Raw genomic sequence first — 26,219 nt, 5'->3', positions numbered from 1 at the left:
AAAAGAAAGAAAGAAAGAAAGAAAGAAAGAAAGAAAGAAAAGACTTCCCAGATTTCCATGAAGGAGATTTCCCAGCATACCCAAATTTATGGGACAAAAGTGAACGTGGTTTTAAGAGTAATAGAAGAAGAAAGTTAAAGAAAGAGGAGCGGTCTAGGGGAGAATGTGTGGGTATCCTTATGAAAGGGAAATAGAATAGAGTTTGTGGGTGATTTGGGAGCATGTGGGAATGGGAACTCAAGGGATCAGGTGGGGGAGGAAGGGATGTAGAGAGTTTGGAGAGCTACAACTCTGATAGGTGGCCATTTGTGGGGAGTGATGTATGAGGAAACCTAGTGCAGTAGAAAATACCTGAAATCTATGACCATGGCCCTAGCAAGTATTCCTAGTAGAGGAGGATATGTATCCTGAAGTTGTTATCTTCTGTAACCAGGCTAGATTCTCAATGGTGGGTATGGTACACCAACACAACCAGAGAACCTATGTTCCACCATCTATCCCTCCTGTAAGATTTGCTGGGGAAAAGGTGGCTCAGAACTTGTGGGAGTGGCAAAGCAATGACTGAAATAACTTGAGACTCAGGCTATGAGAGGGAGCCTATGCGTGGCACTGCTTGGATGGCCAGGAACTATTGGCTGGATAGCCCTGAGATCTAGGATAGAGCCAAACAAGACTGGCAAAAAAACAAAACAAAACAAAAAAAAAGTGAATGGAATGACTTCTAATGATAGTCTGCTTTAGTTGTGGATCAGAGCTGAGCCCAAGAACCATCAGAGAAGCTTCATTCAACAACTAATTGGGAGCAGATACAAAGACCCAGAGCCAAACATTAGCCCCTGCTCATGGCTGCAAGTGATATCATTAAATAACATATAGGAAGTTCAAAAACACAAAATGATAGAGTACATAGGAAGTTGAAAGCTACCTGAAGATAGAACTCCATATTGTACTTTCTGTGAAGTCTTGATACATAGAGGGTGGGACACAGTGGTGAGCCTACTGATTGCTATTATGGGGTCACATACTCTTGGAACTACTCCCTCAACCATACTTACCCATACATTAATTAGTTCATCAAGTTGGACCTTGGTTGAATTCTTATTTTGATCTATTATCAATACCTTATCTAGAGTGAACAGACATTTATTAATATAATATAATTAATATAATATAATAGCTGATAAAATATGAAACAGCAGACACAAGAAGATGGTTAGGATGCCAAAGAAACTGAATCACTCTGTCTTAACTACTAGAAATGAAAATGGTTCAGTCATTTAGAAAATAGTTTAACAGTTTTCTTAAAATCTCAAGATTGTACAACCTAGCAATTTTCCTATGCATAAAGTTGATAGAAGAGTATTTGTAAAATGTGAATTTATTTTGATTAGCAATTCATAATTGCCCCAAACAGGAACCAGACTAAATGCCCTTTGGTGGAAATTATTAAATGAAGATGAGTCTGCAGTACATACACACCAAGAATTAGTACTTAACAGTAAAACGGAATGGCTGCCAATGTATCTAACAACTTTGATGAAGCTCTACAGAGATATGCTGAAAGACAAAAGCCAGAGTATACACACAACATAATTTCATTATGTTACATTCTTGAACTGAAATTATAGCAACAGGGAGCATATTGATGTTATACAGGTACAAAAAGAGTAAGACGGGAAGTTGAGATTATGTCTACAAAATGACAATCTGATCCACTTTATGTGCTAGAAATGTGCAATACTTTGACTCTATCAATTAGGATATTTAGGTTATAATATTATTATATAGTTTTGTATAATTTTATCAATAGGAAAATAGGATAACAGATATAGAAACATTTTTAGCACTATTGTATAACTATATAAATCTAAAATGTATATTTAAAATTCTGACCTAATCTAAATATAAGAACATTGTGAAAACCAAGGTGCTGCCTGGTCCTCTCAGCTTGACAACTTTGTCCCAGGTCTGCTCCTGAGTCACACACCACACACACATGCACTATCATAAAGGGATGTTGTGAGACATCAACACCACATCCGCATAGCTGACCACAATACTATTAGTCTACATTCCCAGACTTGCCTGCTTCCTGTCTTACAGTCTTTATTTCTGTAGATAATCTAGACAACTTTCTCTATACAAGTCATTAAACTCCACCTACACCTTTAACTTCCTTCCCAAACAATACAATGCTCCTCCTCTCAGTGTCATTACAAAGTTATTTCGATCCCTCTTTCCCTGGGAAAGAGGCAAATGTCCACTGCTTCATTTAACCATTGCTGACAGATGTCCCAGGTAGAGGACTCACACAAAACATGCCACAGACCTAGGTCACCAAGATACCAAAACTAAAACTTTTAAAAATGAAGCACCTCTCCTCTGCACGGAAGAGAGTCTCTTCATCCACAATCTTTAGCCAAAGCCTGAACAAACTGGCACACTGGACCATAGTCATCTCCTGAACATTTCTTTCTCTGATCTTCTCCTTTCTCTGATCAAAGAAAGGCTGAAAAACAAACAATAACGATACAAAATACCATATAGACATTAGATCCTTTCCAGTTTTCATGGTCAATTAAAAAAAATAAGAAAATTCCAAGTAAGAAAGAAAGAAAAAGAAACACCTACACTCTTTTAATAATCCTTCATGTTTCATAACCCCTACATTGACTTCATTGTTTCTGACATACATAATGTTACTACAATATGTAAGAGGAACACATCCTTGTTTCACAGACTTCATTGGTGCAGTAATAATACATAAAACAATAATAGCTATGCTTTGATCTCAGCATATACCAGCAATGGGCTCACTGGAGATATCTGAATGAATGCCCTTGGTTTCTTGAAGTTTCCTTGATGACCTGCGTTCTATCAAAGAAGAGACCCAACTACACATTTCTTGCCTGTGTCTCCAAACTAGACTTTTAGTGCTATGTGGCTGCCCAACCAAGACCCAAGGCCAAGTTCAGTCTGATCAGTCATGAAGAGTAAACTAAAGAAGATATTCTTAAAATATATATTTCACTCACACCAACCTGGAAAATAGGTACACAGTGAAGGTCAATGAAGCAAGTAGCTTTTTTTGTTTTTATAATAGCAATTGCAAAATATGTGAAAAACAGGGCTGGATATCCATCTGCACTGGGGAACTTCACACAGTATGTGCTTCTCAGGAAGAATCAAATCAATTATCTTCCAGTCGCAGAAGAACCAATCTGAGACATCAAGGCAGGTCCCTTTGCTCAGCGTGGCTACAATGTGTTCTGCACTGTGCACTAGCTTGAGACATTCTCTGGGCAGAAATTTACTTCTTCATGGTGGTAAGGCGGTACACATTATGCTAAGCATCTCTACAGACATGACAAGGTTTCCTAGTGTTACGACAATTATGCTTCTAAATTATGCTTTTAGCAGGAAGCCACCATAGATCAACTCATGAAGCATAGGCAAAACCAGGGTCAGGTGGTGGCAGCCCTGCAGAGACAAACTTGGGAATCCCCTGTCACTGCTCAGGCTGCATCATTGGAGTCAGCCATACTTTCCCAATAGTTCTACCTCTGCTGTCCCATTTCCCTCACACCTGCTCTCTTCACATCCAAAAAGTGACTCATTTCAGTGGAAAATGAACAAGGATATGCCCAAGGTTTGAAACATTTTAAAAGTGAGTGTTAACTGAATGCAGATTATACTTAAAAATACCTGTCACCGCTCAGGTGGCATCTGTTTCAAGTGCACAAATAACCCAATATTTTGTCGTCTCATCATTAACAACTCTTCGAGAGAAAACAGAGAACAGAACGAGCAGCAAGTGAAACCAAATAAACAAATTTGGGCTCTGACAAGAGGGACAAACAGGCTATTTTAAAACCTGGAAATGTAATCACCTTGATGATTGTGTGAAGCACACGTACTGTGACAAGTGTTTAAAGACTGCATGTTCTGGATTAGTGCAGTGACTAGTTGATTTTAAATGGGAGTGACGGTACCAAGAATGAAGACAGCATAGCAACTGAGCTATGTATAAGCTATGCATAAAGAACTACACATGAATAAATCTATATAAACTGATGAAATAGAATGCCTTAGATTGCATTATTAAAACAATTATATACTTTATTTTAGTGATTAGGTGATACTTTGGGTAGCTAAAAATAGACTATTTAAAATATAATGCATTTTTTTTCTCTTTCAAACTTTATTTTCTATCCAAACAAGCAAATCAGAGATCTTCAAGGCTGCCAGGCAAGTTGCTGAAATGCATGGTTCTCTATAAATCTATCACTCCTGAACTCATATCAATATTTAGAAATTTGCTCTAGAGAGAGATTGATTTACCATATGTGGCAATAACAACCATTACAAACTCTCAATATTTCACAAACCGTGATATAAATTGACTTTACTCCACACTCCTAGATGCCATTAAGCTCCTCCCCTACCAAGGAAATTGTTTCCATGGTAACTAAAGGAGGAAGAAAAGCAAAGGGAGGGACAAAAACAGCATAAAAGCTAATAAAATGAAGTATCTATGGAGTAAACAAAATATGGGAAAGTGTTGGATGTCAGAATACTTTTGTCTCTATACTTCTACATATCTAGAGATATGAGGGTCATGCCTTCTGAAATATCAGACAGGCAGGAATACTCTGCCTGAGGCTTGCTTGATAAAATGACCAACACTCCTCAGGGCTGCCTGCATCTCCCAGCTTCTATATGAATCCTTGGTAATGGAGCCTGCTGAATCCTCCTATACCCCAAGCTCTGCAGAACCTCTGTGGACATGACTAAAATAACCCAGAATCTCGCAGCTAGAATGGAAGCAGAGCTGCTCATAGCAATCCCAAATCATTGCTTATCACTGCTTTGTAAGCTAGCTATGGCTTGGCTGACAAAGAGAAATCAATGTGGCATCCAAACTGGATGCCAAACTCCAGGAACAGTTATTGCTTGTCAAGTCAAGAATCCAGTCAGCTGAGCTTTCATTGATTAGCATGGTATGTTTTGGTTTGGCCAGCAGAAGATCAGCCAGGTCGGGCTCCCAGTAACCTCATTACCTCACCATTTCTCTTTTCTGAAGTAATGATGACAAAACAAGAATTTCAGTCATCCAGAACTCTCCAGTGGGCACAGAGTACCGCAATCATTCCGAACTGTTGGGGCACCAAGGAGACCCCCATGAACAAAATGCTAAGTAGTACCCGCATTCATCTTTCGCCTCATATTGCTTAAGTAAAATATGCAGCTAACATAATTTCATTTTTATTAGACTCTGCATATATGGGACTTTTAGAATTAACTCAGGGGGACACACATTACATATAAACATATCTTTTTAATTAATTTTTCTTTGTAATTCAAAGAAGATGGCTAATGCATTCATGGAACGGTATGGGCTCCCTCTGGGGGGCAATTTTAATACCTGCAATTCTCTGGCTTGTTAATCAAAGATTTTTTTTTTGGCTTGTACATAATTTATGTCTGCTTAATGTTTAGTAGGCTCAAATTACAACAATATGGGGGAGGGAAGACTTACCTTTGAGAAAAGATAAAACTTTGTGAAAATGCTACAGAACTGAGAAATTCAAGAATATCTTTTATTCATGAAAATGCTTTATGGTTTTAAAGGGGAAATAACTGTAGGATTTTCTCCCTGTGTGGAAGAGTAAAATTTTTTTATTTCAAATGTAGCAATGGCCAGTATTCTCCATCTCAGAACATGAATTTTCCAGTAAAATTGTAGTTTGATAGAATTTGTTGTGCTTCTTATACAAATAAAACTGGGTATATGTTACTGGGAAAACTTCCATGCTGTGTGGTTTCAGCCTGAGATACAATTCACTTTGTCAGCTATGGGACTCCATTTCTTTTCTTTCTATTTTGTTTATGTGTTGTCCTGTCATGGAGCTCAGTTTCCTAAAGAGCATCACCAGATCACCAGAACTATGGAAAGGAACCAGTCTGTTGTCTTCACAGAAAGGCTCTTGATCCTTCAGATTTGTATGTGTTTCTTTTTTTTTTAAATTTATTTATTTATTAAAGATTTCTGTCTCTTCCCCGCCACCGCCTCCCATTTCCCTCCCCCTCCCCCAGTTAAGTTCCCCCCACCTCAGCCCGAAGAGCAATCAGGGTTCCCTGCCCTGTGGGAAGTCCAAGGAACCCCCACCTCCATTCAGGTCTAGTACATCCAAACTGCCTAGGCTCCCACAAAGCCAGTACGTGCAGTAGGATCAAAAACCCACTGCGATTGTTCTTGAGTTCTCAGTATTCCTCATTGTCCGCTATGTTCAGCTAGTCCGGATTTATCCCATGCTTTTTCAGACCTAGGCCAGCTGGCCTTGGTGAGTTCCCGATAGAACATCCCCATTGTCTCAGTGTGTGGGTGCACCCCTCGTGGTCCTGAGTTCCTTGCTCGTGCTCCGTCTCCTTCTGCTCCTGATTTGGACCTTGAGATTTCTGTCCGGTGCTCCCATGTGGGTCTCTGTCTCTGTCTCCTTTCATCGCCTGATGAAGGTTAATATTCATGAGGACGCATAGGCATCCAAAGACTCCATGGGATTCTAAAGCACAACTGCTTTCTTACTGCTCCCCTTTGGATTCTGTAATAATATGATGAAGTAAGAGTGGATGACGAAAAAGTATTGTCTGACTTCAGAAGGATATTCCCATTTGAACAACAGTTATCTACAGTTCTGCTTTTACTTATAGAAATTATGTATGTGTAAGTATAGGGTCAAGTGTCTCTTAGTTACGTGGTTTCATTCTGAGAAGGGTGCAGTTAGACAATTCTATTGTACAAATATGGAGGGCACTTACGTCAATCTTTCTATAGGTCAATGGCTCCATGTGGCCTCTTAGTATTATCGAGATATGTGATACGAGTGAAATATATGACACTTCTCAGGGTGTAGGCACAGTATATTCTCTAAGAATGTGGTTTTATATGTAGGAGGACACTTTACAAACACAAAGGAGAATGCAGTGAGTATAGGAAACAGCAACTTAAATATCGTTGTGATGGCAAGTGTTGCATGTGCTGTACTTCTAATGTAATGAGAGTACAAAAGGTTTGCTTAGGTCCATATCACCACAAGAACCTCAGTGATGCCTCATGGTGCCACCACAGCTAAGATGTGCTAATACACTTAGCTGATAAGTTTTAATAACATAAAATATTTTAAGCATGTTAACATTTTTATGGGATCACCACTATAAAAATGATGCACGGTTCACTGACTTATCATTATGTATTGTATTTTCCCATTGAGAAAACCATTCAGATAAGTTAGTTTAAGTAAGTAATTGGATTTATGTGTGCTTTTTTTCAGCAAAACAAAAATGAAGTGGCTAACATCTAACCCAAAGTGTAAGAGTGGGGATAATTCAGTAAAGGTGAAAATAATCAATTAATTTAAAGAATTTTTCACTTGTGATGGTTATTCTTAATTATCACTATAACTTGATCTCAGTTTACCTAGGAGAAACACAGTATACCTGAGAGAGCATTTCCGGATAGAATGAACTGAGTGGGAAGACCTCTTTGGATGTGAGTAGTATCATGCCATGAACTAGAAAAGCAGAGCAAATAAGGAAGAGGAGACGGTTAGCTGACTCCTAACATTCCTCAATGTCTGCTTCCTGAGCATGGGTGTTAGGAGATCAGCCACCTCATTTTCTCTCTGTTATGCTTCCTTCCTATTGTGAATTTTATATCATGACTCATGAGTCAAGGTAAACCTTTTCTCAATGAGTCACTTCATGGCAGGCATTTGATCCCAACAATTTGAAAAGAAACCAATACTGTACTCAAATTCATAAGAGTCTAAGACTATTTCTTTAAGAATTTAAATCCAATTGTATTTTAATACCATTTCCCCGACTCTATTGGAATGTTTATACTGTGATGAAATTTCAATGAACATCTGACTGTTCAAAAAACAGACTCCAACTAATTTTTTACTTTCATACTTCTTTGTTCAGATTATTTCTTTTGCTTTGTTACCCCACTCCTCATTTCTACCATAATTAGAACTGTAGTCCACCTTCAGCCTGCCAGCTCCTCCTTGGGACTTAGCAGTCTATTTGTCTATAACCTTCCTTATTCTGTAGTCTTCCTCAAGCAATTCCAGAGCTAGACTCCTCTTAATATCCTTAATTTTACTCTACAGCACTGAATAGGGTGTAGATCTGATAAGGAACCATTAATTTTCTCACCTTAAGAAAGTAATTTATCATGTGCTTGACAGAGAAGATGGTGATAGTAGAAAACTTTCAAAACTGGGATTGGAACCTAGATGGTGTATGGATGAACCATTCAAGGACCTTGTGCTCTATTAAAAAAGGAATCAAACTCAGAGCAGATAGGTACTTGTTTTCGTATACTAAAGTTGCACACAACACACAGATACTGAGAGAGAAATGTCCATGACAGAGGAAGTAAATGGCAACTTTACCACTCCTGAGATTTTATCTTGGTTTCCAAACTTTCGCAGAAGGTTGCCTATTCTGCCTTGGTCTCCTCTGATGTTGCCACATTCCAGACTATCTCCTTCGCTTGTCACTCTGTGCTCAGAAATCTAAGTCTGTCCCTTGTGAAAACCTTTGAAGGTTTATTCTCTCTGAAATGTTTCCCTTTTATACTTCTGACTGATTTCCACATCTCCAGTGCTCAATCACAGGCACCTTCTTAAGGATGATTTCCCCACTGTCCTACTGAAACCTCCCAGCCACTGTTTAAAGTCCTGCTCAGCCTCTAACTCTACTTAACTTTTTTCCATAACATTTATCATTTTGTCATACAGTAAATGATTTTCTGTTCTTTTTTCATTGTGTATTTCATTTGTTTTTTACTTTGGAACTTAGAGTATAAGAGGGCATAAATTTCATTGCAATTTATGATTGCGGGAACATAGTCACTGTGTTTCTTTCCTCCTACTTTGCTAGAGCTACTGTGATAAACCTTCACGGACTGGGTGCTTTGAACACAAATTTATTCTCCCGTAGTTCTCTAAGATAGGACTCTAAGATCAAGGTGCTGGCGAGTCTGGCATCACAAGAGCCCTATCTCTTCACTTACAGATGGCTGTCTTCCTGCTGTGTGCTTACTTGTTCTATTCCTACTGAGTAGAGGAAAGCTGCTTCACTCACCTAGCAAAATGTGATGGAGTTTGAGAGACAGGACTGCGACACTCATCTGAGGCTTTCATTTTTATTATTTAGAAGCCTTACTACTATGCTCAAAAACTTGCAGAAGCTTATTTGAAAAAGGAAATAAATGATTTTGAGACTTCTGCTTGGGGTTCCAAATGCCTAGTAATAAAATCTTACTGAAAATCTATAGTCTCCACTGCAGAATTTTGTGAACATAAGCACAATTCTATTGCTTATCAAAGTAATTGCTAATGATGTTCTATAGATAGATATTTTCTAGATAAATGAAGGCATATAAATGATGATTTAATGTAATAAGAGACTCTCAGAAACATCTTTTAATATCAGAGAAAGCCATTCATCTTTCTACATCTCTAGTTACAGAACTTCCATGCACCCAGAAATTCCTTTCACTTTTAAAGCATCTGTGCAGGTGCCCAAAGCTGAACTATCAATTAAAATAAGCTGTACAAAATGCCTACCCTGAAATATGTCTCTGGCATGTGTTCCGTTTCAATACTGGACTTCCCAACGTAACTGTTCAGTTCTGTGGTCAGAAACTTGTTCTTTCAATTTCTAAAATCCCAAAGCAAACAGGTTAGAGCTGTTAGAAGAAAGTGAGCAGGAAAGAAATTTCCAGTTCTTTTGTTGTCTTATTGCAACTAGCATATTCTATTTAATCACATCCTCTTCTAGAAGACATCAACTATTTAAAGAGAAATCCATTCCTGGCATCTGAATTCTGTCTTTCAATAAGGAATAAAGATCAAAGAAAATATATTTTCTAATTTTTGAGCATTAATAACACTCTTTATACTGCAAAATGGAATTTCTTAGGGCTCTTATGGAGACCCCTGTAGTACTGAGCCTTTAAATGGATTGTCTTAATACAGCATAGCAATTAATTGTAACATAATTAGTATCTCTTAAATAAATTGGAAATAACAAGTCACCTAATACTTGGATATTTATTTTAAATATTTCACCAAGCACAGGAAATTGTGTGTTGTGGTTGAAATATTTAATACTGGTATCTTACCCGAGTTCAGCATTATATTTAAGAGTGATTGTTTTTTAATGTTTATAATTTTGTTATGGAACAATTGGAGAATTTATCATCAAGGAATATTTGTTAATCAATGCCTGAGAAATCAGAAAATATACATGGCTGCTAGATCAATGTGTGATCTGACAAAAATATGAAAGAACACTCATCATCAGTGATTTTAATCTGTTGTTCAGTGCCCTGTTCATAATGTAACAGTACCTCAATGAAAATATAGAAAAATCGTTCAAAAATGCATAATTCTAAAGTGTATAGCTTGTGCTTCATTAATTTCCAAGAGTAAAAATATTCTTTCTGTTGGATTTAGCCTTTATATTGGAAAGATAGTTCTCGAATTTATTACTCAAAAAAAAACCTTCTTTTTTTTGTAGTTTCATTCCAAAAGGAAATCAATGCCGTGCTATTTCCGTTCTTTCTAATGATCCATATATTTCATTATTTCCATTATAAGACACTTTGGTGAAGAGTTCATTTATAGAAATTGAAATACAAATACACATTCTCATGGATAAAGGTAACTGTGTCATCTACATTTTCCATCATTCAGCCATTCCCTTTGTTTTTGGATGTGATAGAAAATCCGTTTTTACTCTCTGTTGGAAATCGAGCATGGGTAGACCAGATGGCTGTTGACCTTCAGGCAATAGAGAATGGAAGAGATTCCCAGTTGATCTCATTACTAGGACAGTGACCTTGTTTGAAGCAGCAGTCTTGAGAAGCTAACATCTTGAAAGTAGACTCTCTCCTTGAACACTAGAGTCTTCTGGGTGTTTGTTGTGAAGCTCTAACTTGTCTAGTATAATGGTATCGATGCCTTGTGGCTGTGCCATGCCCATTACTCTTTACCTATTGAAATGGTACACGGACAAGTGTATCTGATACACAATATTTAATTGAAAATGTTTTACTCTTTCAACTAGGACTAACATGATTCCCAAAAATAATAAAGTAATTTCCTAGTAAGTTGTATTTGAAACTCTATCCCTACTCATTCTTTACTTTTTACTTGCTCAACATACATAGATGTATGAAAAATAGAACATTACTGTTCCTAGAAAACTGAAAGAATCCCTGAAACATTAAGAAGGTTCACATGAGGTTTTTTTTTTTTTCTCTTCCATTTCTTTTGGGTTGCCCTTTAAATCTGATTTGATCTACATCTCCTCCCAAGAATGTCTGAGTGTGCAAGGTTATCAATCCTCTGTCTAACTCTTATTGTTTAGTTTAATAAAAACTGGTATCTTGCTGGACTATGTCTATAACTCTAAGTACTGCATATATTAAATAAATAAAACAGAAAGAATTAGATCATCTGAGAAAGTACATCTATTTATTGGGGCCAAAGAGCAGGTGAAATCTTAAATGTTTGCTTTATCATGCCCTACACCAGACTCTGGTATTAAATACATATTGAGTCACATATGGAACAATCCCTGCCACACTGTGACGTAAACATAGTTCCCCATCAAACTATATTTACACATTAAATGCAAAAAGAATAGTTTTTAAAATTATTTTTTAGATAATTCATTTTCTTTACATGTGAGTTTCAAATTCTGTCACTTAATTTACCTACAGTCACCACCTCTTCATCGAGGATTAGATGAAAGGGTGGGGGTTGGTTAAAATTGGTTAAAAAGCTTTATGTCAAATCTAAAGATTGAAAAAATAGCAATTACCTGTTCATTACATTTATTCACTGGGACATACATACATCCTAGATTTAAAGTATGAGATGCTCAGGGAGAATGAGTATATATATATATGACAAAGCTGAGAACTTTCATTCTTGCCCTGTGTCTTGTTTCTCTTGACTCATTGTTATCTGTTCCATATATATATGCCATCATGTACTTACTTGTTTATAAAAATGAAAAGGGGCTTTGTATACTTTGATAGTCAGACAGAAAAAAAAACATTATAAATCTTAAAGGCCTAAGATTTTATCTTGAATAAAAACATAATTGGACTGAAGGTTATTTACTGAGTACTTTTGAAAAAGCCAAATAACAGCTTTTCAACATAGTCTGCATTAAGTAGCTTCAAAATGATCCTTGAAAATTGTATCTGGTGATGGCTTAGTGGACACTGCCCCGGCATCTTAATGTATCCTCCTATATTTTAGATTTCATTCACAAAATTGTTTGGATGTACTTAGGGTACTTTTACTTGAATTTTTACTTATCATTTAACACAAATCCAGTCATTTCGTAGTCATCACTTTAAAACTTCCACAATTGGTATACAACCTATGTTGGGGTTTGAAGGAAATTAAATAATCAGTAATCTGAAGTACCTGAAGCAAAAGAATGTCTTCAAGTATATTTCTTGTCACATTGTTAAGAGTACTCTTTTTACAACCCACACACCTCACATTATCATTCTTAAGGGTATCTAGCAATTTTCTCCTCAGCATTAAAGAGTAGTCTTCAGTGATGGCACTTGGGAGTGAAAAAGTGCCCATTGTCCAATTCTGGCTGTAATCCAATAAAGATTTCTTTTGACAAAGAGAAAGAATAGCAGCTTCCTAGAGCCAGACCTTACATATTGGTATTTCACTATTTGGGAAGAACTCTGATTTTGAGTTACTAAGTCTGCCTTATGATATGATTGACGAGTTAGATTAGATTATATGTATCATGTGTTTAGTATCTTTGCATGAAACTTCTGTTAAATATAATTACTTTGATTAAGTTGAACTTTCTGAAAACATAGTTGCACAAAAATGAGATAAAGTTGTGTCCATTGAATATTGTGTTTGGGGTATTTCATTTTAGTTTTGTGGCATAGTATAAAATACAAGACATGACTAGAATCTTATCAGTCTGGTAAGTGAATTTTGAATTCAGTTTTCCAGATTACAGAGCACTTTTTACACCTAACCATGCATATCAACCCTGGAGATGATTTTGGCTGCTCACCTTTCCATCTATGTTTAAGTTAAGATACGAGGATTTTCAGTATGTTTTTCAAATTCTATCCAAAATAAAAACACCTATCTCACAAAAGGAGTTATGAGGAGGCTACTCAAGGCATTGTGAGAGGATAATTATAATGATGGAGGAGGATCATCTGCCCATTGGTTAATAAAGAAACTGCCTTGGCCCTTTAATAGGACAGAAAATTAGGTATGCAGAATAAACAGAACAGAATTCTGGAGAAAGAAGCTGAATCAGGCAGTCGCCATGACTCTCCTCTCCAAGACAGATGCAGGTTAAGATCTTTCTTGGTAAGCCGCACCTCGTGGTGCTACACAGATTACTAAATATGGGTTAAAGCAAGATGTGAGAATTAGCCAATAAGAGGCTGAAACTAATGGGCCAAGCAGTGCTTAAAAGAATACAGTTTCTGTGTAATTATTTCAGGTAAATCTAGCCTGGTGACAGGAAGTGGCCCACCGCTCCATACAACATTGTAAGTTTAGATCTTGAACATGAAGCCTATGTGGAGAAGCTGAATCTCCAGTTTCACATTAGTGAGAAGTGCTGGAACCCTTCCTAGATGATCCCTAGTAAAAGGTCATTAGAGGTGGATATTTGAAGGCAACTGTGAGAACCTCTTGCATTTTTGACTGAGGGTATTTTGTTCATCATCACCACTCAACTATAATGTGCCTTGTTACCTTAAAGAAACATTGAGCCTATAATTCGCGATCCTAGAGAAACTAAATAAGAAGGTGAATCCAAAGACAAACACATAGGCATCCTCCTGAATATTAACCTTCATCAGGTGATGAAAGGAGACAGAGACAGAGACCCACATTGGAGCACCGGACTGAAATCTCAAGGTCCAAATCAGGAGCAGGAGGAGTGAGAGCACGAGCAAGGAACTCAGGACCGCGAGGGGTGCACCCACACACTGAGACAATGGGGATGTTCTATCGGGAACCCACTAAGGCCAGCTGGCCTGGGTCTGAAAAAGCATGGGATAAATCCGGACTTGCTGAATATAGTGGACAATGAGGACTACTGAGAACTCAAGAACAATGGCAATGGGTTTTTGATCCTACTGCACGCACTGGCTTTGGGGGAGCCTAGGCAGTTTGGATGCTCACCTTACTAGACCTGGATGGAGGTGGGTGGTCCTTGGACTTCCCACAGGGCAGGGAACCCTGTTTGCTCTTCGAGCTGATGAGGGAGGGGGACTTGATTGGGGGAGGGGGAGGGAAATGGGAGGCGGTGGCAGGGAAGAGGCAGAAATCTTTAATAAATAAATAAATTTAAAAAAACAACAAAAAAAGAAACAGAATCAATAGATTATAAACTCATACCCCTGAAACCATGACCCAAAGTCAGCGTTGTCTCTTATATGCTGATTACCACAGGTATGGGCACAATAGGAGGATGCTGGGGAAAACTGATATACAGACAGTTGACACATAATATTTACATTATATGATCCAGCGAAATCAATGTTCCATAGTGGAAAACAACAACAACAAAAACCCTGTAGTTATCCACAGTTGTCCTCTTGTTCCAGAATTCTTTCTTCCCCCTTACATCATCTGACAAGTTTCTACCAAGCTTTTAATACAATTCAGCTCTCATCCTTTCTAAATATCTTAATATCTCAGAAATGGCATAAATATCATAGTTCACATGTCAATCATCCTGGGAATGCTTGCACTAGCGTGCAGTGGGAAATTTTATCTTCTGTCCGTTATCATACTGCTCTCCATAAAGGAAGAAGAAACTTCACTGAAAGCCGTGAGAACATTAAGCCTTTCCATATACAAAGCTATGCTTATTGGACTCTAGTCTTCTTTTACATTGCCACTTTCCTACTTAATTGTGATGCATGTCACTTAAAAGAATCCAGCTTCTGATCCAGGAAACTCTTCTTTATTATATGATGGAAATGGACACACAGCTTTACCTACTTTGTCTGTCGTGTGTGTGTGTGTGTGTGTGTGTGTCTATAAGCCAGAAGTCAACACTGAGCATCATTTTCAATCATTCTCCATATTACTTTTTACAGTATAGCCCCTCCTCAGACCTGAAGCTCATTGATTCAGCAAGACTAGTTGGTAGTCTAGGAATACTTCTGCCTCTGCCTGTCCAGTACCAGGAATAGAGATGCCCTTTGCTTTCATGTTGTACTTTTGTGTAGGCACTGAAGAGCTGAACTCTGGTTCTCATGTCTGAGCAACAAGCACTCCACCCACTAACCTATCTCTTTTGTCATCCATTTATTGTTTGTTTGTTTGTTTGTTTCCAGAGATTATCTCTAAAATTCAGGATGCAAATTTAAGAGAATTCTACTCTAAGAAAATTCCTTTACTTTTAAATCCTAATATTGAATTCCTTGGTCCTAAAATAAATATGCTTCAATTCAATTATAAAGGAAATCCTTTATAAGTTTGCTAGATACATATAAAACCAAGAAAGTTACCTGGACAATTCACTCATGTTTCTTGTGGAAAAATTCTTCCAGGAGTGATCATTGATATGAAAGACTGAGGGAATTCTGACTTCCTGGTTATACTTAGAACACAATAGCAACAAATGACCATGATTGTAGTACTCACTCTACAAATTTCCTATTGTATTTACCAATTTATCTGAATAAATTAGAATTATCAATCAAAAATTTATAAATGACTTTTCATTCATATATTATACCAGTAATTGTATTTGATTCAATTAATCATAACAGTGCTTTTCACACTATTTCAATCAGCATAGTTTAAGGTCACTGAAACCCAAGAAGATATCTGACCTGAAATACAGAGACAGTGAGACACACATCATATTTATTGGGTGTGAGCTATGAGAAAGTCATATTAGTTCCTTTCAGACCCTTTAAATAGCTTCTGTTATTATTATAATATATGGTCAGTGGAGATCATGTAAAAGCTAAGGGCAAGACAGTAAGTATGTACTATTATCATTATTTCTTTTCCTATGGTTAAGTTTCTTCATAATCTATCTGTTTTTGAAAAAAAAATAAAAAAAAAAAACAAGACCAAACAGGGTTTACCTTTAACCCGCATTTTTTTTTTTTTTTTAGAACATTTTTAAATGACTAAAAAAGCAAGCCAGGGCAACATTCTGAGGCATGCATCAAACTGGAAAACACCTAAGTGTCTACACTAATACATGGCAAATATAGTTCTCCACAGGTAAATGCAAAACAATGAGCTCTGAGGAAGGAATATAAAATTGGAAGATCTGCTTAATGGAGAGGTTTGGCTGCATGCTGATTAGAAACACATTTGAGAAGTTGCTGAAAAAAATTGTATCCATTTAGCCTTTAGCTCAGCACAGAATTATGGAGATACAAAGTTAAATCACTAAAAACAAACTACTGTAAATCAAAGGCAGAATTACTGTTATAAAATATAAGTATACATTTGCCCCCAGAAAATACAGAGCATGACCACTTTGTTTTCGAATCAAGCCATCAAAAGACTTGAAAATGGACCAACCGCTGCTTCCAAAACAGCTCTGAAGTTCCAAACAAGTTCTGTGAAATTGAAAGGCAGAATTATCTACAAAAGTAGTAAAATTACTGCAATGGAAACAAACAGAAAAGTAATGAGACTCTATGTCTCAATAATAGAAAAGGGGAAAGAAGTATAAAACATGTTTCACAAAATTACAGAAATGTGAATGTGTTTCTAAAATCCTCTGAAGCAAGATAATCAGTGAAATGAAGATACAATTAAACACTTTACAAGACAGATTGCAGAATCCTGAAGGAAACACATGACACTACAGCAAGAAACCAACAAATCCAAATTAAGTATTAGCTTCTCAGCTTTTGAAATGACACTGACAGATTTTAATTCCATGAAATGAGCTGTCCTGTTAGTCCAAGACAGCTTAAGTAAGGGCTTATTTACAAGACACTCAAGAGTACCATGGGTATAAATGTGAAAATATTCCAAGTTTTACTTAATTTACACCCAAGCAACTGAAGTGCGCTCCAGAAAACACATAACTCATGGGGAAGAATCAAAAAAAAACCCTGTAATATATAGCCTGAAATATTTGACAGAATTGGATTTTGATTAATAAAGATATTGCACTTTTTTAGAAAAAGTATATTTCACTAAACTCCAGTTATATCAAATATTTATTATTTTCTAATTTTAGAAAAAGTGTGTTACTGGTTAAACATATTTTAAAAAATCTCCAAAATCATTTAACAAAACACTTCCATTTGGTTTTGTTTTCTATACTATTTTTGTAACTTTTCATGATTTTGTCAGAATTCTCATCTTGCCTTTTAATCTTTACCTATAGATGAAATGGTTTATATTTGTCATAATTTCTGTACCTTTATAAGACACTCAGTGAAAGGACCCACACGCAACTGGGCACTCTCTTCTAGACCCCGAATTAGTCACAGAGCACACGGAAACACAGAAAAAAAAAATCAATTTCTAAGACATAGAGATCCTTTATTAAGCAAGACGAAAGTCAAGGTGACTGAATCTGAATCAGACAGAAACAGCAGCAAATGGCTTTGCCGGAGGGATTTTTTTTAAATTTATTTATTTATTAAAGATTTCTGTCTCTTCCCCGCCACCGCCTTCCATTTCCCCCCCCTCCCCCAATTAAGTCCCCCCCCCCCCCTCAGCCGGAAAAGCAATCAGGGTTCCCTGTCCTGTGGGAAGTCCAAGGAACCCCCACCTTGAATTTTGCATGCAAATGGATGGAAATAGAAAACACTATCCTGAGTGAGGTAAGCCAGACCCAAAAGGAGGAACATGGGATGTACTCACTCATATTTGGTTTCTAGCCATAAACCAAGGACATTGAGCCTATAATTAGTGATCCTAGAGAAGCTAAATAAGGAGAACCCAAAGAAAAACATATAGGCATCCTCCTGAATATTAACCTTCAGCAAGCAATGAAAGGAGACAGAGACAGAGACCCACATTGGAGCACAGGACTGAAATCTCAAGGTCCAAATCTGGAGCAGAAGGAGAGAGAGTACGAGCAAGGAACTCAGGACCGCGAGGGGTGCACCCACACACTGAGACAATGGGGATGTTCTACTGGGAACTCACCAAGACCAGCTGGCCTGGGTCTGGAAAAGCCTGGGATAAAACCGGACTCTCTGAACATAGCAGACAATGAGGACTACTGAGAACTCAAGAACAATGGCAATGGGTTTCTGATCCTACTGCACGCACTGGCTTTGTGGGAGCCTAGGCAGTTTGGATGCTCAACCTGCAGGAGGGATTTTTAAAGGGGAAAAAAGGGGAGCTTCTGTGTTAGGGTCAGCTGGGATGAGTTGGTAGGTTTTGACAACTATTTGTCATGGTAGCCAAATAGGAAATTCGGATAGCTGGACCTTGGTGATCAGCCTTAGAAATGAGCCAGAAATAAGGAAGTGGCCAAATACCGAAAGGGCCCCTGATGATCAGCTTTAGGAATGAGGAAGTGGCTAAATAAGAGAATCAATGGTTTGTAAGAGAGAAGGGAAGAAGGCAGGGTCTGTTGGCAACATGTTTGCCATGCTAGGGCCTGTTAGAGCCCTTAACTAAGTATACTGTTAAATTCATCATTAGAAATGCATTTTCCATGGAGATGTAAACCAGCTCATCATAGTACTGCCAAAGGGCAGGGTACTGTTCCACACTCAGCTTCCTCAAGTTGGCTGTGTGGTGCAAAATGTCCTTCAGGATGGGCATGGAGAAGTCATTGTCATACAAGTTAACCTAAGTGAGCTGTAAGCACTGGCTGATGGCAGGGTCCATAGAGAGATTTTCCCATTTTTGCTCTGAGCTCATGGATACACTTGGAGCCAGAAGGAAGCCCAAGGGAATCTCCTTTGCAACCTATACCTGCAATAAATGTGCTGAGCACTGTGTCTATGACCTGGGGCCCTGACTTTGTCCTTGCTGGCAGTATATAGGGAACATGACTTCTGATGTGAAGACATAGAAGGCTTGGGACACATCTCTCACCTGGGGACTCGAGACTCGTGGCATCAGTCACTGCTAACATGGCTAGGAATAAAATGATGTGCAGTGAAGTGGACCTTGCATGCTGAGAGGAGGGGAGAACAATGGGACAGTGAAGACAGCTAGAGTCTTGTGGAGGCAGAAAGACAATTTTGTGTTTCTGTGTGGCTTCTGTCGGTGGAACAGTGGCTTTGTGCTGCACCTGCAAACCTGGATGCTCTCCCTCTGGGGTCTCTTTCAGTTATTAACCTCACTGCTAGGTTCAAGGTCAGGAGGGTCCAGGGACTCAGAAATGGAAAATCTCCGGTATCTGGTGAGTGAAGCAGAGGTCCAGGTCACATTGGCGTCAATACAGTGAAAGCTTTGTGTCACTTGTCTCATTCTTGTCCTTTGCCTGCTAGTTAGTCACATGCCTTTTGTGTGGCTCTTCAGCCATGGGCACCAAAATTTCAACTTCAGGAAGCTGTACAGAAACTTCCTGTGAAGGATGTGTAGAGACCACAGAGAATCAACTTCCAGTGTATTCAGGCCTCAGGGCACTCTGGATCTTTCTGAGATGGCTGAAGGAAAGAAGGCAACATGGGGCAAAGGGAACAGGGTTTGTGTTTTTTAGTTTTCTTCCACATTTGAAATTTTCTTTTTATTTGATAGCCTCATCTACTCTAGGCTGGCTTGAATTCTTGATGTTTTTTTCGTGCCTCACTGATAGCACCACCATGAGCCGCCATGTTCAGTTTGCTTACCACGTGTCTGTAGGTTTGTATTCCTATGGACTCTCAAACTCTAAAGTAGCCATAGTGTGTACAAAGGTGTTCAATAAATATGTCTCTGCTGGTATAAAACACTTACTTTAAAAAATTTTATTTTATTGTATTTTATGTCTTCACTTGTGGTCTCTGCACTGATTTGTTTTAAAAAGAAAAATCTCCCTAGGACCTAGACATTAGCTTTCCTGTATAGTAAGACATCAATAAAATAGTTATTATTGCTCTGTTGAAAAAAGAAATGCATTTTCCACAATGTTATTTAGACTTTGTTGTTTATTTTTATATGAATTTCTTTTTTATACTCAGATTGTTTATTTACTATCATCAATTGACTTAACAAAACAATGTGAATGATAACAAACAGCCTTCAGTGTATACCTCTGCAACAGCATAATAAAGGAAAACCCCAAACAGCTGGATGTTTGAGGAAAAAGATTAGTTTCAGTATTGCATTGATCCAGAGTTTGTTTCTCCATTGTCTTCTTTATAGAGAAAGCCTGATTTCGAAACTGTGTCCCAAGAAGTCCACAACGCAGTTTATTCTAACTCAGATTAAAAGTGGATGGCTCTGCTCTGCTCCTCTACAGGGGTTGTCATGGGTACATCAGTCTACAAGTGTTTCTTTGGATGAGTACACGGACTTCAGAAAACGTCATTGCATGGATACCATACCTGAATTAGCCATAGTATCTTAGGATAGTCCTGAACAGAAAACCCCAGTGGCTGAATTTTCCTCTTCCCATTTGCCCATTAGGTTCTGTGTGTTCAGAAAATAGGCAAAAATAACAGAAAAGTGAAGGGAAAGGAAGGGACATTGAGGGAGTATCCACCTCTGTTTTTTAGACTTCATCTTGAGAAGGTGGCTCTGCATTCTTTCATGTTTATGATCTGTTTTCTTCTGAGGCATTTTCTAAATCCTTTCTACAAAAGAAACATTATGCTCATTCTCTAGGCAGTCTAGGCGTCCAAAGTGTGAACTAGAAGTGTGTTAATCCAACGTCATCCATATCAGCCTCTTTCAAGAACGTGCCTGTTACTGTTGTTGAAGTGTCTTTTGAGATGTCTTCCTCAAATACTGTCTATGCTCTGTAAAGGTACTCAGCTTCCTGAGTTAAAGACATCTGTGTTCTTTCAGATGAGTTAGCTAATGAGTGTAGTGTGTTAAGGTAATTTACACTTCCCATTATTATCCCAATGGCTCGTTATTACGAGAAGATTGAAAAATAAAACTAATTCCAACAGAAAGTATCAAGAAAAACAAAAAGTAGTCACTGGCTACTATGCCTAGAGAAGCATTAATAGAATCTTAAGAGTAGATGAAGGTTTGTTGTAGGAGGCTGCTTGTTTGTTCCCAACTGCTCATCCCCAAAACAATCACACAGAAACCATATTATTTGCAATACTGTTTGGCCAATAGCTTAAGCATATTTCTGGCTAACTTTTATATCTTAACATATCTCTATTAATTTGACTATTGCCACGTGGCTGTGGTTTACGAGATAAAGTTCCACCCGGTGTATGTCTCTGGCAGGTATACATAGTGTCTTCTGACTCCGCCTTCTTTCTCCCAGCATTCAGTTTAGTTTTCCCCGCCTCAATCTGTCTGCCCTGCTATACTATAGGCACAAAGCAGTTTCTTTACTAACCAATGATATTCACAGCATACAGAGGGGAATCCCACATCAAAGGTGAAGGGGAGACATTGAAATATAAATTTTATCCAAAAGGCCATGAAAGCCAGAGCAAATCATCATATAGTAACATGGAGAATGAGCTGGAAGAAGGGAGACTTTAGACAGTAAATAGAAGCAGTATTACATTATTAAGTAATATATTTGAATACTTGTGATCTGTACTACTAAGTCTAAAAGTTATTCATAAACTTAGAAAGATTTGATTTTATTCTCCCATTAGAACTGGGCAAAATCTTAATGATCTTCTGTGGTTATACTGAATGAGAGAAATTTATATTTCAAAGTCCAATTCTAGTGGAACCACATGTTGATCTAGAAGTAATGTGTGTTGTCTTTGAAAATGAAATCAGACATTTAATTACAGAGACACACTATGAACACACAAGATGAGAAACCTGATGTAGCCTTTATATAGCTCAAATACGTTTAACCAGATATCACACACTGTTAATATGATTGTACATTTTAAAGAAATACAGGGGCAGTAGATATCATTCTGTTAGACTTTGTTATAAAATTAAATATGTATTAATCTACAACAAAACTCAGAAACTGACAGGTGTCTTATTGCTTGTTAACAATTATCATTTACAATTGAAAACACAGATTCCATACATTCACTGAAGTTTTAGATGATGTTTATGGGAACAAACTGTTTTGCTCAATGTAACCTTTGATAATGAGCAATTAATGTTTAGAGATTAGGGAAATTTCTGAAAGTAAAGGAGCACGCACATAATGAATCCAAGTCTAGAATCTGTGTGCTTCCTCCCACGTGAAACATGTTCATTGTGGTGTTTTATGCTTTACAAAATTAATAATATACATATTATTCTTATTGAACCTATTTTGTAGATGGAGTAACAGTACAATTCTTTCTGCTCTTTACATGCTTGTTGCTGTTATGGCTAGAAGGCAAAGTTATGCTCAGCATAACATTGGGATCCCTTCAGAATATAGACATCACCTCCTTTCCCCTATATCCCATACATGTTTTCTGCTACAGAAACATGTTCTTTACATACATGTTTTCTGCTACAGACAATCCACAAGGTTTCCCTTAATAAACTCTACATAAAGATGAGTCTTGAACATCAGATTCAAAAAGAAAAATTGCAAAAGCATCTCTCAGTATTTTTAAGTGAAGAAATTTTCTTTTGTTCTGCTTTGTTATTCTGATTAAAACTGCATTTCTTTTTATTCACTCTTTGTCTTGAATTTTGAGGTTATTATATGATTACATCATTCCCTTATTCCCTTTCCTCCCTCCAAACCCTGTCACTAAGAGTTCTATATACCTATGTGACCTCATGTGCATGGCCAAATACTTCATACATGCCTGTCTAATGAGAAGAAAAGAATAAAGATACCCAGAAATGCCAGTAGGTTTCTCCGTCCTGCAACCAACAGGCAAGCATCATTGAAAAATAGAAGTTTCATTTTTTGTTTGGTTTTTCACCTAGAAACAAACTGAATTCTCTATATTACATTTTCTAATGAGAATTAATGGGGAAAGTGCATTCTACGTTCAATCATAGTTGGCAAATAACTGTTGTTACAATATTAAAGGCACTGACTACTGCTGTCGCGTAATCTCCATCGGTTTACAGAACGTGCTAAGTAAAGAATTAACAGAGTGAAGGGATGAAGGCTCACGCACTACTCCTGTTTTGTTAATTTGTTAGCTTGCCTTGTGTCTTACATTTTACAACACGATGATAATTCTTTTTACTCTACTTTAGAAACTGTTTTGGTAAGTCGCACAGTCACACATACATAAAGCATGCTATGATAGCTATACACTACTTCCACAAGTATTTATTGTTCACTGAGCTACTTTGTACTAGATGTGGTTTGTTAAAGGGATGAGTTTTTTTTAACCAAAGTGTTTAAACTTTGGTGGCACCAAGTGCTTTCACCATGTTAGTAACAACTGTGATGCCAAAGGTGTAGATCTATTAACTCAACAGCAGAGATAAATCTTATGAGAACAAGATAATAGATAGCAGTCTTTTGTTCCTGACATTTGTACTTAAAAAGTCTCTGTGCACACATAGTATCCCTTTCTTTTACTTATCAACTGTAGGCTCTCTGAATTCTACTAAGCATCAACAATGTCTTCCCAGACTCACATCTGTTATGTTTCTCTACTGAATGCCTTGGCTTATCAGATCTGAATCTCTGACACCTCTTCTTTTAGCATACCTTCTCTAGCTCAGTCTTAATATTTTCTTAGCCTTTACTGTCTGTTCTTCACTTCCACATTTCTCTGGCCCTTTCATTCTGAGTGTATTACAAAGGAACCTAAGCTCTGTCTCAGAAACTACTCATCTTTTTCTCTTCCAGCATTTGCTCCATTTTCTTTCTTCCCTAGACCTCTAGTACATTACTGGTATTGAATCAAGATTGTGCCCTAACTTAATAGCCACAGGTACACATGACTTTACCAAAGATTAAACATACTGATCAACTGGAAACAAAGAAGCAAAATGCCTGATTCAAACTCTGCCTAAGTGCAACACACACACACAATAATAATAAATAATAATAATAACCCAAAATGGTATCTTCCATAGATGGCATACAGAAGAACTATTTTCTCTTTTTTAAAAAAAAAAACTTTCAAGAATGATTTCCCACAGCATCATGATACGCAAGCAATCTTCTACAGGAATATGACCAACAAAAAGAGTTTTCTATTTTCTGGCAGCTAAAATCACCATCTACATTAAAACTGGGATACAGTTATATGTCCAGCTCCCCTCTCCATGTTGGTCTTTGGTCTGTCTTCGGTTTATCTAGGTTTTGGATTATTTAATGGCACTTTTTGTGGCCCTACCTAATACTAGTAGCAGTCTTTCCCCTGATGTGGAGCCGAAGCATATAGATGAGTTTCCTTGGTGATTGCATATACTTCTGGACAGCTCAGCTATAAAGACATAGGTGTCCCTATTGAAAGAGACGCCAGTACATTAGGACTTGCAAGCAGGCTCAGTGAATGCAGCAGTAGGTGAGACTTCTACAGAAAAAATTAATTGCCTTGGCAAATTCATGCTTCCTCAAAAAGATCGATTCAACTTTATTCAAAATTCTCTAATGCCCCAATACCAGAAACATAGATTTATATGTGTGTAAAATCTGCTGACTTTATACAGTGGCAAAGCATTTATAGTTTTAAAAACTATGCTTTGAATTATGGAATCCACCACTTCAGGCAGGCAGGTTTTAGTTCTGATTTTATAGCAGCCACAAGAATAATTGAAAAACTCTAGTGTTTGGGGATCAAGCAAGGGAGGAGGAAGACTTAATTGAAATGATCCAGGGGAAAGGAAAAGAATGAGGATGGGTCAGAGGAGGAGTGGATGACAAACAAGGGGTGGCCAGCAGTGTCAGACAGCCTGGAGAGGTCAAGGACAATGAGCCCTGGAGATGGACAATTAGCAATTAGGAGGTCACTGGTTACTTTGGCAAATGCACTTGCAGAGCAGCAAAGCAGAAGCTAGATTGTAATGGGCTGGGAAGGAGTGGGATGTAAAAACAAGAGAGACAACAGTCATAGATTTTTTCCTTGCAGACATTTGGCAGTGAAGCTAAGCAGGAAGATAATGTACTAGGTTGAGAGAGTAAAGAAGTACAAACAAAGCTGCTTTTTTATGTTTTTATTGAAATATAGCACATATGGGATATATATGTACACACAAATTGTTAAGTGTATACTTTTGAGAAATCTCCCAAGACAAACTTCTGTAATCAAGGAGAAGGCACTGAGTTTTCCCCCGTCCTCCCCAACTTCCCCATTTTCTTTTTCGTTGTCCATAATTAACTGACACTGGGACCTAAAACATCTTCAAGTCTTGAAGAAGTGAGAGCAGTGGCTCAATTAGGAAAGTGCTTTCTGCTAAAGACCTGAGTCTGGATTTCTACCACCCACATGGAAAGCAAGCAGGGTTAGCAGGAGCCATTGACCTCGGCACTTGCTGATGGCAGGGCAGCTGAGTGCAGAAGGGAAGATCTCTGGAGCCCTCCAGGTGGCTAGTCTTGCTGAATCAATCATCAATGAGTTCCAGGTTCGTTGAGAGATTTTACTTCCAAATGTAAGATAAAGCATAACTTACGGAGACACTTTAGATCAACATTTCTTCTTCACATACATCTACACAAATGTACACACACACACACACACACACAGTAAAACTTTTAAAAAAGGATAAATAACACTAAGAATGTTTTTAAAAGCCATAGGAAACCATATTATTTTATGATACTTAAAATTTCATAGATATTTTTACATGTATATACATATATACAGTTTAAATGAAGTTATTTCACTCGTATCAGTAATGCTTCCCCAAATGCCATAGATAATTTGACAAAAACCCCAATGCCAAACGTGGAAATCATTATTTCAAGATTTTGATCAAAAGAATCCAAGAATTGCCCAGAACAATACAGGTTTCTGTCATTTATCTTGGTGGCCTCTGAAAAATTAATGATAAAACCTTATTGTTGTATATGACACATACTTCATACATTGGATTTAAGGGAATAAAGATGGAATCCTCTCATAGTACCAGGAGGATCTGCGCAAGTTGCCAAGGAAGAAAAGCAACCTATAGTCCTAT

Source organism: Microtus oregoni, unplaced genomic scaffold (genome assembly GCF_018167655.1).
Source record: "Microtus oregoni isolate MIOR12 unplaced genomic scaffold, Mior012 000017F_ref0000208, whole genome shotgun sequence".
Classification (NCBI taxonomy): domain Eukaryota; kingdom Metazoa; phylum Chordata; class Mammalia; order Rodentia; family Cricetidae; genus Microtus; species Microtus oregoni.
This window is presented reverse-complemented; position numbering follows the sequence as displayed.